Below are 15,869 nucleotides of genomic sequence, written 5' to 3' on the forward strand. Positions count from 1 at the left end.
GAAAATGCACAAAGCTGAACAGGCCGTGTTCTACATCATACCGTGCAGCATAGTTTCAGTCACTGTGTCTGTTTTGCAGAATAAGTGTCCCAAAGAATGTTCTCCACCCTTAAACCGGCGGTAGCATTACAATCCGAGAACGACAGATCACATTGTGTGGATACTCTGACCTCGGAGCCAGTTCGAGATGCCACTTTCCTTGCCTTTTACCTTAACCGTGCAATTTGCTGCAGAGATGTTCACTCCTGGACATGAGCCACATGGATACCAACTGAGTTGGAAACCTGTGTGGGAATCGACGAGAAGCGACTCAATAAATTTTGCTAAATTCCATGGTGCTTTTTAGAAATGTATTTTTCTGTTCACTTCGATCTAAAATGCAGTTTCTGAACATAGTAACAGAAGTCAAAAGGTAATTACCTCACCCCACCCCCACTCCGGAAGAGGTGTTAACTACACTTGAGTGTTTTTTGTTCTCGATGTGAAGAGCTCTCCCGCCTGAGTCACTTTCACGTCTCTGGTTGCTGAGTGAATCACAAAGAAGGGATTTCACCAGAGCTGCAACTGCCTCACTTCCCCACTCGCCCTCCCCGTTTACATTTTCCTGCTCGTCAGTGTTTTAAAGAAAACCAAATGGATGCGATGTCATTCTGTAGCCTCTCTGTCGATTCCTCTGTTTCAGTTCCAACATGACTTAGATCTCGGGGCGGACCTTAATCCTAGCGACGCTATGAAAGCACAGGTCCGGAGGTTCCTCTGAGAGTGTAATTTCTTTCATTGCTGTTGCTAATTGAATGAGTCACTGACGTGCGAACTGCTCCAAAACATGATTCAGGACCTCTGGTGCCAATTCTCGCACGTTGAAGAAGGACAGACAGCTTCCAAATGAGGTCTTTCAGAGACGACCTTGGGGTATATTTGACAGGCAGACAAGTTCAGGAATTCGTGGTGCGCTGTGACACCTGAGCATCAGTTTCTTCCCTGTCTTTGAACCGAGCAGCGTGCGCAAGGAATGCAAATGCGGTACTGCTTTTCGTGGAAGGATCAGAAAGCGGTAACTACACTCTCAAACAGAATGGCATATGATCAGAACCAGGTTGCAGAAAAACTTGACAATGCTCTGCACAGTCATGAAATGGAATTGCATTACATTTCACTACGAGAACAGATTTGTTCCAGCAAATTCGAAGGCAGGTTTGCAAATGGGAAAGCAAGCAAGGAAGCTCCGTTCTTGTCCATGGAAAAGGCAGCAGTTGAAGAACAAAGCAGTTTCTGCCCAGTTTCGAACTGGGGACCTTTCGCGTGTGAGGCGAACGTGATGACCACTACACTACAGAAACAAGCCACTAGTTCCCGCGCGGCGGCTCAGTGGCATCCAGCACTGAAAGTTGAAGCCATTCTCCGTTTCACCTTTCTGTTTCACAGAGCTCGTTGTTGTCCAGCGTAACTGACATCTTGAAAACATTAAAAAAAAAGACACGTGAAATTGATGACAAAATATAGACAAGAATGTCGTCAATGTTTGGATCCGTAGGGCGAGGTGGAATAGGCTGGGACGACTTTCCCTGCAGCGTAACGGCTGCGATTTGATCTTATGGAAGCGTGGTAAACTGAGTATTTACGTGTTTTACCCAAATTTGTGTGAGTTGTAAACTCGAGAGCATAGGTTTAAGGTGAGTGGACTGAAATTGACAAAGGATCTGAGGCACATTTCCCACGCAGAAAGTTGTGCGTGTTTGGAATGAGCTACCAGAGGAAGTGGAGGAGGCTATTACACTCAGAAAATTGCAAAGATAATCGGATGAGTTTATGGATTGGATGGGTTTAGAGGGATTGGGGCCAAATGCTGGGGAACGGGACTTGTTTAATTTTGGCTATGTGGTGAGCATGGACGAGATACACCGAAGTATCTGTTTCCACGCGGTGTGCCCAATAACATTGTGTTGCTTACACCGGCTTTAAAGGATCACTTTTTAGCGGAGTTTGCCGTCGCAGTCTGTGGCACAATCATTTAGTCCGTTCGACTGCTCACGGGAAAGGTAGTATTGTGAAACACTGCAGAAACGAACGACTTCCTCACTTTTGCTCCGACTGACCATACTCTTTGAAATTTGCCCAGATCCTCAGTTGAGGATTTTTGCTGCTGGAAGTTACCTCAGAAACCCTTTAAACTCGAAATGTATTGAGCGAATCGCAAAACAGAAAGCATTTAACACGGAAAACAAACAAAACTGGCAAACCAAATGCATTTTTAGACACAGGGATGCATGAATACTAAATGTGAGACAGTCCGAGGGCATGAGTCATAAAGTAATCTCACAACTAACAACAGGGAAATTCCAAACTCCTGTTTCAAACATACTGCAGCCTTAATGCACCACCACTTCCCAGACAATGCTGAAAAGAGAGAAAGAACGAACATAATAAGAATTGGCCATAAAAAGTGAATTTCACCAATCACAGTCTCGATTAGGTAACCTTTCCCTTCCGATGTCTCCAGGACAGAAATGAAGGAAATGGGAGAAATTCAATAACATACCACATCGCAATTCATTTGAACGATTTTCCCATTAGCCAGAAAGCCAAATAACGACGAGTAGAGTGACCGTAGGACTTTGTATCACAACACCGATGAAATAACAGTCTCCATTCGGTTCCAGTAAAAGCTCAACTTGCCTGGAACGGCAGAACTGCTTGCGATTTTCCTCGCGGGAGGCGAACATGCTCATGACCGCACAGACACTTTGAAATATTTGGCACTATCCCACACCACAGTTAATTCCCTGGGAAGCAAACCCACTTTACTTTCGTTTTCAACATTAATATACAATGGGGACGGAAACCGCATTTTACCGAGCTGCAGCGTCGGAGTTGATCAGCTGAAATGACAGTGGTGGGATTCGAGCCCTCGACCTTTCCGAGACTGGAACGTGGATCCAGCGCCTTAGACCGCTCGGCCACACGACCAGCCGGCCGCGCGCTCCCATTTTATTGCATTTCCAATTGTGCTGCTGCATAACAACAGATGCAAAGTCACATGAAAAGGGTTCCAAGGGATCCCTCTCCGACTCGCACAGCTGCTGGGATGTGCCCGGCTGCAATGTCATTTTCGCAGCAGATAATGATAGCCCATCAATCCAGACGAAAATCAATGGTAAGCTGAGTCTATCTTCTCAGACCCTTTTCAGCTACAAATGTATCTGTGAGGGCGTGAGAATATATATTCGCTTATGATTTGGTCAAGTAAATATGATCTGCTTGACCTTACTGCAATTTCGACTCTTGCTTTGCTCAATGATTTCACCCATTGCTCGAAACAGGGCGACTTTCACGTTTACACGGAACATGAAACACACCGGACGACAGGGAAAATGCACAAAGCTGAACAGGCCGTGTTCTACATCATACCGTGCAGCATAGTTTCAGTCACTGTGTCTGTTTTGCAGAATAAGTGTCCCAAAGAATGTTCTCCACCCTTAAACCGGCGGTAGCATTACAATCCGAGAACGACAGATCACATTGTGTGGATACTCTGACCTCGGAGCCAGTTCGAGATGCCACTTTCCTTGCCTTTTACCTTAACCGTGCAATTTGCTGCAGAGATGTTCACTCCTGGACATGAGCCACATGGATACCAACTGAGTTGGAAATCTGTGTGGGAATCGACGAGAAGCGACTCAATAAATTTTGCTAAATTCCATGGTGCTTTTTAGAAATGTATTTTTCTGTTCACTTCGATCTAAAATGCAGTTTCTGAACATAGTAACAGAAGTCAAAAGGTAATTACCTCACCCCACCCCCACTCCGGAAGAGGTGTTAACTACACTTGAGTGTTTTTTGTTCTCGATGTGAAGAGCTCTCCCGCCTGAGTCACTTTCACGTCTCTGGTTGCTGAGTGAATCACAAAGAAGGGATTTCACCAGAGCTGCAACTGCCTCACTTCCCCACTCGCCCTCCCCGTTTACATTTTCCTGCTCGTCAGTGTTTTAAAGAAAACCAAATGGATGCGATGTCATTCTGTAGCCTCTCTGTCGATTCCTCTGTTTCAGTTCCAACATGACTTAGATCTCGGGGCGGACCTTAATCCTAGCGACGCTATGAAAGCACAGGTCCGGAGGTTCCTCTGAGAGTGTAATTTCTTTCATTGCTGTTGCTAATTGAATGAGTCACTGACGTGCGAACTGCTCCAAAACATGATTCAGGACCTCTGGTGCCAATTCTCGCACGTTGAAGAAGGACAGACAGCTTCCAAATGAGGTCTTTCAGAGACGACCTTGGGGTATATTTGACAGGCAGACAAGTTCAGGAATTCGTGGTGCGCTGTGACACCTGAGCATCAGTTTCTTCCCTGTCTTTGAACCGAGCAGCGTGCGCAAGGAATGCAAATGCGGTACTGCTTTTCGTGGAAGGATCAGAAAGCGGTAACTACACTCTCAAACAGAATGGCATATGATCAGAACCAGGTTGCAGAAAAACTTGACAATGCTCTGCACAGTCATGAAATGGAATTGCATTACATTTCACTACGAGAACAGATTTGTTCCAGCAAATTCGAAGGCAGGTTTGCAAATGGGAAAGCAAGCAAGGAAGCTCCGTTCTTGTCCATGGAAAAGGCAGCAGTTGAAGAACAAAGCAGTTTCTGCCCAGTTTCGAACTGGGGACCTTTCGCGTGTGAGGCGAACGTGATGACCACTACACTACAGAAACAAGCCACTAGTTCCCGCGCGGCGGCTCAGTGGCATCCAGCACTGAAAGTTGAAGCCATTCTACGTTTCACCTTTCTGTTTCACAGAGCTCGTTGTTGTCCAGCGTAACTGACATCTTGAAAACATTAAAAAAAAAGACACGTGAAATTGATGACAAAATATAGACAAGAATGTCGTCAATGTTTGGATCCGTAGGGCGAGGTGGAATAGGCTGGGACGACTTTCCCTGCAGCGTAACGGCTGCGATTTGATCTTATGGAAGCGTGGTAAACTGAGTATTTACGTGTTTTACCCAAATTTGTGTGAGTTGTAAACTCGAGAGCATAGGTTTAAGGTGAGTGGACTGAAATTGACAAAGGATCTGAGGCACATTTCCCACGCAGAAAGTTGTGCGTGTTTGGAATGAGCTACCAGAGGAAGTGGAGGAGGCTATTACACTCAGAAAATTGCAAAGATAATCGGATGAGTTTATGGATAGGATGGGTTTAGAGGGATTGGGGCCAAATGCTGGGGAACGGGACTTGTTTAATTTTGGCTATGTGGTGAGCATGGACGAGATACACCGAAGTATCTGTTTCCACGCGGTGTGCCCAATAACATTGTGTTGCTTACACCGGCTTTAAAGGATCACTTTTTAGCGGAGTTTGCCGTCGCAGTCTGTGGCACAATCATTTAGTCCGTTCGACTGCTCACGGGAAAGGTAGTATTGTGAAACACTGCAGAAACGAACGACTTCCTCACTTTTGCTCCGACTGACCATACTCTTTGAAATTTGCCCAGATCCTCAGTTGAGGATTTTTGCTGCTGGAAGTTACCTCAGAAACCCTTTAAACTCGAAATGTATTGAGCGAATCGCAAAACAGAAAGCATTTAACACGGAAAACAAACAAAACTGGCAAACCAAATGCATTTTTAGACACAGGGATGCATGAATACTAAATGTGAGACAGTCCGAGGGCATGAGTCATAAAGTAATCTCACAACTAACAACAGGGAAATTCCAAACTCCTGTTTCAAACATACTGCAGCCTTAATGCACCACCACTTCCCAGACAATGCTGAAAAGAGAGAAAGAACGAACATAATAAGAATTGGCCATAAAAAGTGAATTTCACCAATCACAGTCTCGATTAGGTAACCTTTCCCTTCCGATGTCTCCAGGACAGAAATGAAGGAAATGGGAGAAATTCAATAACATACCACATCGCAATTCATTTGAACGATTTTCCCATTAGCCAGAAAGCCAAATAACGACGAGTAGAGTGACCGTAGGACTTTGTATCACAACACCGATGAAATAACAGTCTCCATTCGGTTCCAGTAAAAGCTCAACTTGCCTGGAACGGCAGAACTGCTTGCGATTTTCCTCGCGGGAGGCGAACATGCTCATGACCGCACAGACACTTTGAAATATTTGGCACTATCCCACACCACAGTTAATTCCCTGGGAAGCAAACCCACTTTACTTTCGTTTTCAACATTAATATACAATGGGGACGGAAACCGCATTTTACCGAGCTGCAGCGTCGGAGTTGATCAGCTGAAATGACAGTGGTGGGATTCGAGCCCTCGACCTTTCCGAGACTGGAACGTGGATCCAGCGCCTTAGACCGCTCGGCCACACGACCAGCCGGCCGCGCGCTCCCATTTTATTGCATTTCCAATTGTGCTGCTGCATAACAACAGATGCAAAGTCACATGAAAAGGGTTCCAAGGGATCCCTCTCCGACTCGCACAGCTGCTGGGATGTGCCCGGCTGCAATGTCATTTTCGCAGCAGATAATGATAGCCCATCAATCCAGACGAAAATCAATGGTAAGCTGAGTCTATCTTCTCAGACCCTTTTCAGCTACAAATGTATCTGTGAGGGCGTGAGAATATATATTCGCTTATGATTTGGTCAAGTAAATATGATCTGCTTGACCTTACTGCAATTTCGACTCTTGCTTTGCTCAATGATTTCACCCATTGCTCGAAACAGGGCGACTTTCACGTTTACACGGAACATGAAACACACCGGACGACAGGGAAAATGCACAAAGCTGAACAGGCCGTGTTCTACATCATACCGTGCAGCATAGTTTCAGTCACTGTGTCTGTTTTGCAGAATAAGTGTCCCAAAGAATGTTCTCCACCCTTAAACCGGCGGTAGCATTACAATCCGAGAACGACAGATCACATTGTGTGGATACTCTGACCTCGGAGCCAGTTCGAGATGCCACTTTCCTTGCCTTTTACCTTAACCGTGCAATTTGCTGCAGAGATGTTCACTCCTGGACATGAGCCACATGGATACCAACTGAGTTGGAAATCTGTGTGGGAATCGACGAGAAGCGACTCAATAAATTTTGCTAAATTCCATGGTGCTTTTTAGAAATGTATTTTTCTGTTCACTTCGATCTAAAATGCAGTTTCTGAACATAGTAACAGAAGTCAAAAGGTAATTACCTCACCCCACCCCCACTCCGGAAGAGGTGTTAACTACACTTGAGTGTTTTTTATTCTCGATGTGAAGAGCTCTCCCGCCTGAGTCACTTTCACGTCTCTGGTTGCTGAGTGAATCACAAAGAAGGGATTTCACCAGAGCTGCAACTGCCTCACTTCCCCACTCGCCCTCCCCGTTTACATTTTCCTGCTCGTCAGTGTTTTAAAGAAAACCAAATGGATGCGATGTCATTCTGTAGCCTCTCTGTCGATTCCTCTGTTTCAGTTCCAACATGACTTAGATCTCGGGGCGGACCTTAATCCTAGCGACGCTATGAAAGCACAGGTCCGGAGGTTCCTCTGAGAGTGTAATTTCTTTCATTGCTGTTGCTAATTGAATGAGTCACTGACGTGCGAACTGCTCCAAAACATGATTCAGGACCTCTGGTGCCAATTCTCGCACGTTGAAGAAGGACAGACAGCTTCCAAATGAGGTCTTTCAGAGACGACCTTGGGGTATATTTGACAGGCAGACAAGTTCAGGAATTCGTGGTGCGCTGTGACACCTGAGCATCAGTTTCTTCCCTGTCTTTGAACCGAGCAGCGTGCGCAAGGAATGCAAATGCGGTACTGCTTTTCGTGGAAGGATCAGAAAGCGGTAACTACACTCTCAAACAGAATGGCATATGATCAGAACCAGGTTGCAGAAAAACTTGACAATGCTCTGCACAGTCATGAAATGGAATTGCATTACATTTCACTACGAGAACAGATTTGTTCCAGCAAATTCGAAGGCAGGTTTGCAAATGGGAAAGCAAGCAAGGAAGCTCCGTTCTTGTCCATGGAAAAGGCAGCAGTTGAAGAACAAAGCAGTTTCTGCCCAGTTTCGAACTGGGGACCTTTCGCGTGTGAGGCGAACGTGATGACCACTACACTACAGAAACAAGCCACTAGTTCCCGCGCGGCGGCTCAGTGGCATCCAGCACTGAAAGTTGAAGCCATTCTCCGTTTCACCTTTCTGTTTCACAGAGCTCGTTGTTGTCCAGCGTAACTGACATCTTGAAAACATTAAAAAAAAAGACACGTGAAATTGATGACAAAATATAGACAAGAATGTCGTCAATGTTTGGATCCGTAGGGCGAGGTGGAATAGGCTGGGACGACTTTCCCTGCAGCGTAACGGCTGCGATTTGATCTTATGGAAGCGTGGTAAACTGAGTATTTACGTGTTTTACCCAAATTTGTGTGAGTTGTAAACTCGAGAGCATAGGTTTAAGGTGAGTGGACTGAAATTGACAAAGGATCTGAGGCACATTTCCCACGCAGAAAGTTGTGCGTGTTTGGAATGAGCTACCAGAGGAAGTGGAGGAGGCTATTACACTCAGAAAATTGCAAAGATAATCGGATGAGTTTATGGATAGGATGGGTTTAGAGGGATTGGGGCCAAATGCTGGGGAACGGGACTTGTTTAATTTTGGCTATGTGGTGAGCATGGACGAGATACACCGAAGTATCTGTTTCCACGCGGTGTGCCCAATAACATTGTGTTGCTTACACCGGCTTTAAAGGATCACTTTTTAGCGGAGTTTGCCGTCGCAGTCTGTGGCACAATCATTTAGTCCGTTCGACTGCTCACGGGAAAGGTAGTATTGTGAAACACTGCAGAAACGAACGACTTCCTCACTTTTGCTCCGACTGACCATACTCTTTGAAATTTGCCCAGATCCTCAGTTGAGGATTTTTGCTGCTGGAAGTTACCTCAGAAACCCTTTAAACTCGAAATGTATTGAGCGAATCGCAAAACAGAAAGCATTTAACACGGAAAACAAACAAAACTGGCAAACCAAATGCATTTTTAGACACAGGGATGCATGAATACTAAATGTGAGACAGTCCGAGGGCATGAGTCATAAAGTAATCTCACAACTAACAACAGGGAAATTCCAAACTCCTGTTTCAAACATACTGCAGCCTTAATGCACCACCACTTCCCAGACAATGCTGAAAAGAGAGAAAGAACGAACATAATAAGAATTGGCCATAAAAAGTGAATTTCACCAATCACAGTCTCGATTAGGTAACCTTTCCCTTCCGATGTCTCCAGGACAGAAATGAAGGAAATGGGAGAAATTCAATAACATACCACATCGCAATTCATTTGAACGATTTTCCCATTAGCCAGAAAGCCAAATAACGACGAGTAGAGTGACCGTAGGACTTTGTATCACAACACCGATGAAATAACAGTCTCCATTCGGTTCCAGTAAAAGCTCAACTTGCCTGGAACGGCAGAACTGCTTGCGATTTTCCTCGCGGGAGGCGAACATGCTCATGACCGCACAGACACTTTGAAATATTTGGCACTATCCCACACCACAGTTAATTCCCTGGGAAGCAAACCCACTTTACTTTCGTTTTCAACATTAATATACAATGGGGACGGAAACCGCATTTTACCGAGCTGCAGCGTCGGAGTTGATCAGCTGAAATGACAGTGGTGGGATTCGAGCCCTCGACCTTTCCGAGACTGGAACGTGGATCCAGCGCCTTAGACCGCTCGGCCACACGACCAGCCGGCCGCGCGCTCCCATTTTATTGCATTTCCAATTGTGCTGCTGCATAACAACAGATGCAAAGTCACATGAAAAGGGTTCCAAGGGATCCCTCTCCGACTCGCACAGCTGCTGGGATGTGCCCGGCTGCAATGTCATTTTCGCAGCAGATAATGATAGCCCATCAATCCAGACGAAAATCAATGGTAAGCTGAGTCTATCTTCTCAGACCCTTTTCAGCTACAAATGTATCTGTGAGGGCGTGGGAATATATATTCGCTTATGATTTGGTCAAGTAAATATGATCTGCTTGACCTTACTGCAATTTCGACTCTTGCTTTGCTCAATGATTTCACCCATTGCTCGAAACAGGGCGACTTTCACGTTTACACGGAACATGAAACACACCGGACGACAGGGAAAATGCACAAAGCTGAACAGGCCGTGTTCTACATCATACCGTGCAGCATAGTTTCAGTCACTGTGTCTGTTTTGCAGAATAAGTGTCCCAAAGAATGTTCTCCACCCTTAAACCGGCGGTAGCATTACAATCCGAGAACGACAGATCACATTGTGTGGATACTCTGACCTCGGAGCCAGTTCGAGATGCCACTTTCCTTGCCTTTTACCTTAACCGTGCAATTTGCTGCAGAGATGTTCACTCCTGGACATGAGCCACATGGATACCAACTGAGTTGGAAACCTGTGTGGGAATCGACGAGAAGCGACTCAATAAATTTTGCTAAATTCCATGGTGCTTTTTAGAAATGTATTTTTCTGTTCACTTCGATCTAAAATGCAGTTTCTGAACATAGTAACAGAAGTCAAAAGGTAATTACCTCACCCCACCCCCACTCCGGAAGAGGTGTTAACTACACTTGAGTGTTTTTTGTTCTCGATGTGAAGAGCTCTCCCGCCTGAGTCACTTTCACGTCTCTGGTTGCTGAGTGAATCACAAAGAAGGGATTTCACCAGAGCTGCAACTGCCTCACTTCCCCACTCGCCCTCCCCGTTTACATTTTCCTGCTCGTCAGTGTTTTAAAGAAAACCAAATGGATGCGATGTCATTCTGTAGCCTCTCTGTCGATTCCTCTGTTTCAGTTCCAACATGACTTAGATCTCGGGGCGGACCTTAATCCTAGCGACGCTATGAAAGCACAGGTCCGGAGGTTCCTCTGAGAGTGTAATTTCTTTCATTGCTGTTGCTAATTGAATGAGTCACTGACGTGCGAACTGCTCCAAAACATGATTCAGGACCTCTGGTGCCAATTCTCGCACGTTGAAGAAGGACAGACAGCTTCCAAATGAGGTCTTTCAGAGACGACCTTGGGGTATATTTGACAGGCAGACAAGTTCAGGAATTCGTGGTGCGCTGTGACACCTGAGCATCAGTTTCTTCCCTGTCTTTGAACCGAGCAGCGTGCGCAAGGAATGCAAATGCGGTACTGCTTTTCGTGGAAGGATCAGAAAGCGGTAACTACACTCTCAAACAGAATGGCATATGATCAGAACCAGGTTGCAGAAAAACTTGACAATGCTCTGCACAGTCATGAAATGGAATTGCATTACATTTCACTACGAGAACAGATTTGTTCCAGCAAATTCGAAGGCAGGTTTGCAAATGGGAAAGCAAGCAAGGAAGCTCCGTTCTTGTCCATGGAAAAGGCAGCAGTTGAAGAACAAAGCAGTTTCTGCCCAGTTTCGAACTGGGGACCTTTCGCGTGTGAGGCGAACGTGATGACCACTACACTACAGAAACAAGCCACTAGTTCCCGCGCGGCGGCTCAGTGGCATCCAGCACTGAAAGTTGAAGCCATTCTCCGTTTCACCTTTCTGTTTCACAGAGCTCGTTGTTGTCCAGCGTAACTGACATCTTGAAAACATTAAAAAAAAAGACACGTGAAATTGATGACAAAATATAGACAAGAATGTCGTCAATGTTTGGATCCGTAGGGCGAGGTGGAATAGGCTGGGACGACTTTCCCTGCAGCGTAACGGCTGCGATTTGATCTTATGGAAGCGTGGTAAACTGAGTATTTACGTGTTTTACCCAAATTTGTGTGAGTTGTAAACTCGAGAGCATAGGTTTAAGGTGAGTGGACTGAAATTGACAAAGGATCTGAGGCACATTTCCCACGCAGAAAGTTGTGCGTGTTTGGAATGAGCTACCAGAGGAAGTGGAGGAGGCTATTACACTCAGAAAATTGCAAAGATAATCGGATGAGTTTATGGATTGGATGGGTTTAGAGGGATTGGGGCCAAATGCTGGGGAACGGGACTTGTTTAATTTTGGCTATGTGGTGAGCATGGACGAGATACACCGAAGTATCTGTTTCCACGCGGTGTGCCCAATAACATTGTGTTGCTTACACCGGCTTTAAAGGATCACTTTTTAGCGGAGTTTGCCGTCGCAGTCTGTGGCACAATCATTTAGTCCGTTCGACTGCTCACGGGAAAGGTAGTATTGTGAAACACTGCAGAAACGAACGACTTCCTCACTTTTGCTCCGACTGACCATACTCTTTGAAATTTGCCCAGATCCTCAGTTGAGGATTTTTGCTGCTGGAAGTTACCTCAGAAACCCTTTAAACTCGAAATGTATTGAGCGAATCGCAAAACAGAAAGCATTTAACACGGAAAACAAACAAAACTGGCAAACCAAATGCATTTTTAGACACAGGGATGCATGAATACTAAATGTGAGACAGTCCGAGGGCATGAGTCATAAAGTAATCTCACAACTAACAACAGGGAAATTCCAAACTCCTGTTTCAAACATACTGCAGCCTTAATGCACCACCACTTCCCAGACAATGCTGAAAAGAGAGAAAGAACGAACATAATAAGAATTGGCCATAAAAAGTGAATTTCACCAATCACAGTCTCGATTAGGTAACCTTTCCCTTCCGATGTCTCCAGGACAGAAATGAAGGAAATGGGAGAAATTCAATAACATACCACATCGCAATTCATTTGAACGATTTTCCCATTAGCCAGAAAGCCAAATAACGACGAGTAGAGTGACCGTAGGACTTTGTATCACAACACCGATGAAATAACAGTCTCCATTCGGTTCCAGTAAAAGCTCAACTTGCCTGGAACGGCAGAACTGCTTGCGATTTTCCTCGCGGGAGGCGAACATGCTCATGACCGCACAGACACTTTGAAATATTTGGCACTATCCCACACCACAGTTAATTCCCTGGGAAGCAAACCCACTTTACTTTCGTTTTCAACATTAATATACAATGGGGACGGAAACCGCATTTTACCGAGCTGCAGCGTCGGAGTTGATCAGCTGAAATGACAGTGGTGGGATTCGAGCCCTCGACCTTTCCGAGACTGGAACGTGGATCCAGCGCCTTAGACCGCTCGGCCACACGACCAGCCGGCCGCGCGCTCCCATTTTATTGCATTTCCAATTGTGCTGCTGCATAACAACAGATGCAAAGTCACATGAAAAGGGTTCCAAGGGATCCCTCTCCGACTCGCACAGCTGCTGGGATGTGCCCGGCTGCAATGTCATTTTCGCAGCAGATAATGATAGCCCATCAATCCAGACGAAAATCAATGGTAAGCTGAGTCTATCTTCTCAGACCCTTTTCAGCTACAAATGTATCTGTGAGGGCGTGGGAATATATATTCGCTTATGATTTGGTCAAGTAAATATGATCTGCTTGACCTTACTGCAATTTCGACTCTTGCTTTGCTCAATGATTTCACCCATTGCTCGAAACAGGGCGACTTTCACGTTTACACGGAACATGAAACACACCGGACGACAGGGAAAATGCACAAAGCTGAACAGGCCGTGTTCTACATCATACCGTGCAGCATAGTTTCAGTCACTGTGTCTGTTTTGCAGAATAAGTGTCCCAAAGAATGTTCTCCACCCTTAAACCGGCGGTAGCATTACAATCCGAGAACGACAGATCACATTGTGTGGATACTCTGACCTCGGAGCCAGTTCGAGATGCCACTTTCCTTGCCTTTTACCTTAACCGTGCAATTTGCTGCAGAGATGTTCACTCCTGGACATGAGCCACATGGATACCAACTGAGTTGGAAACCTGTGTGGGAATCGACGAGAAGCGACTCAATAAATTTTGCTAAATTCCATGGTGCTTTTTAGAAATGTATTTTTCTGTTCACTTCGATCTAAAATGCAGTTTCTGAACATAGTAACAGAAGTCAAAAGGTAATTACCTCACCCCACCCCCACTCCGGAAGAGGTGTTAACTACACTTGAGTGTTTTTTGTTCTCGATGTGAAGAGCTCTCCCGCCTGAGTCACTTTCACGTCTCTGGTTGCTGAGTGAATCACAAAGAAGGGATTTCACCAGAGCTGCAACTGCCTCACTTCCCCACTCGCCCTCCCCGTTTACATTTTCCTGCTCGTCAGTGTTTTAAAGAAAACCAAATGGATGCGATGTCATTCTGTAGCCTCTCTGTCGATTCCTCTGTTTCAGTTCCAACATGACTTAGATCTCGGGGCGGACCTTAATCCTAGCGACGCTATGAAAGCACAGGTCCGGAGGTTCCTCTGAGAGTGTAATTTCTTTCATTGCTGTTGCTAATTGAATGAGTCACTGACGTGCGAACTGCTCCAAAACATGATTCAGGACCTCTGGTGCCAATTCTCGCACGTTGAAGAAGGACAGACAGCTTCCAAATGAGGTCTTTCAGAGACGACCTTGGGGTATATTTGACAGGCAGACAAGTTCAGGAATTCGTGGTGCGCTGTGACACCTGAGCATCAGTTTCTTCCCTGTCTTTGAACCGAGCAGCGTGCGCAAGGAATGCAAATGCGGTACTGCTTTTCGTGGAAGGATCAGAAAGCGGTAACTACACTCTCAAACAGAATGGCATATGATCAGAACCAGGTTGCAGAAAAACTTGACAATGCTCTGCACAGTCATGAAATGGAATTGCATTACATTTCACTACGAGAACAGATTTGTTCCAGCAAATTCGAAGGCAGGTTTGCAAATGGGAAAGCAAGCAAGGAAGCTCCGTTCTTGTCCATGGAAAAGGCAGCAGTTGAAGAACAAAGCAGTTTCTGCCCAGTTTCGAACTGGGGACCTTTCGCGTGTGAGGCGAACGTGATGACCACTACACTACAGAAACAAGCCACTAGTTCCCGCGCGGCGGCTCAGTGGCATCCAGCACTGAAAGTTGAAGCCATTCTCCGTTTCACCTTTCTGTTTCACAGAGCTCGTTGTTGTCCAGCGTAACTGACATCTTGAAAACATTAAAAAAAAAGACACGTGAAATTGATGACAAAATATAGACAAGAATGTCGTCAATGTTTGGATCCGTAGGGCGAGGTGGAATAGGCTGGGACGACTTTCCCTGCAGCGTAACGGCTGCGATTTGATCTTATGGAAGCGTGGTAAACTGAGTATTTACGTGTTTTACCCAAATTTGTGTGAGTTGTAAACTCGAGAGCATAGGTTTAAGGTGAGTGGACTGAAATTGACAAAGGATCTGAGGCACATTTCCCACGCAGAAAGTTGTGCGTGTTTGGAATGAGCTACCAGAGGAAGTGGAGGAGGCTATTACACTCAGAAAATTGCAAAGATAATCGGATGAGTTTATGGATTGGATGGGTTTAGAGGGATTGGGGCCAAATGCTGGGGAACGGGACTTGTTTAATTTTGGCTATGTGGTGAGCATGGACGAGATACACCGAAGTATCTGTTTCCACGCGGTGTGCCCAATAACATTGTGTTGCTTACACCGGCTTTAAAGGATCACTTTTTAGCGGAGTTTGCCGTCGCAGTCTGTGGCACAATCATTTAGTCCGTTCGACTGCTCACGGGAAAGGTAGTATTGTGAAACACTGCAGAAACGAACGACTTCCTCACTTTTGCTCCGACTGACCATACTCTTTGAAATTTGCCCAGATCCTCAGTTGAGGATTTTTGCTGCTGGAAGTTACCTCAGAAACCCTTTAAACTCGAAATGTATTGAGCGAATCGCAAAACAGAAAGCATTTAACACGGAAAACAAACAAAACTGGCAAACCAAATGCATTTTTAGACACAGGGATGCATGAATACTAAATGTGAGACAGTCCGAGGGCATGAGTCATAAAGTAATCTCACAACTAACAACAGGGAAATTCCAAACTCCTGTTTCAAACATACTGCAGCCTTAATGCACCACCACTTCCCAGACAATGCTGA

The 15,869-nt window shown here is 45.5% G+C and overlaps 5 non-coding genes across 5 annotated transcripts; all 5 read right to left on the bottom strand.

The window, feature by feature from the left end:
• Positions 1-1,267: 1,267 nt before the first annotated feature.
• trnav-cac (transfer RNA valine (anticodon CAC)) lies at positions 1,268-1,340 on the bottom strand. The gene has a single exon. It is a non-coding gene; the product is annotated as a tRNA-Val (tRNA).
• A 3,294-nt stretch (positions 1,341-4,634) lies between these two features.
• Positions 4,635-4,707, bottom strand: trnav-cac (transfer RNA valine (anticodon CAC)). The gene has a single exon. It is a non-coding gene; the product is annotated as a tRNA-Val (tRNA).
• A 3,294-nt stretch (positions 4,708-8,001) lies between these two features.
• Positions 8,002-8,074, bottom strand: trnav-cac (transfer RNA valine (anticodon CAC)). Its single transcript has one exon. It is a non-coding gene; the product is annotated as a tRNA-Val (tRNA).
• A 3,294-nt stretch (positions 8,075-11,368) lies between these two features.
• trnav-cac (transfer RNA valine (anticodon CAC)) lies at positions 11,369-11,441 on the bottom strand. Its single transcript has one exon. It is a non-coding gene; the product is annotated as a tRNA-Val (tRNA).
• Positions 11,442-14,735: 3,294 nt separating this feature from the next.
• On the bottom strand, positions 14,736-14,808 carry trnav-cac (transfer RNA valine (anticodon CAC)). Its single transcript has one exon. It is a non-coding gene; the product is annotated as a tRNA-Val (tRNA).
• Between the last annotated feature and the right edge of the window lie 1,061 nt (positions 14,809-15,869).

Source organism: Chiloscyllium plagiosum, unplaced genomic scaffold (assembly GCF_037043375.1).
Source record: "Chiloscyllium plagiosum isolate Xiang-an unplaced genomic scaffold, Cpla_swu_hap1 HiC_scaffold_51, whole genome shotgun sequence".
In the NCBI taxonomy this organism is placed as follows: Eukaryota; Metazoa; Chordata; class Chondrichthyes; order Orectolobiformes; family Hemiscylliidae; genus Chiloscyllium; species Chiloscyllium plagiosum.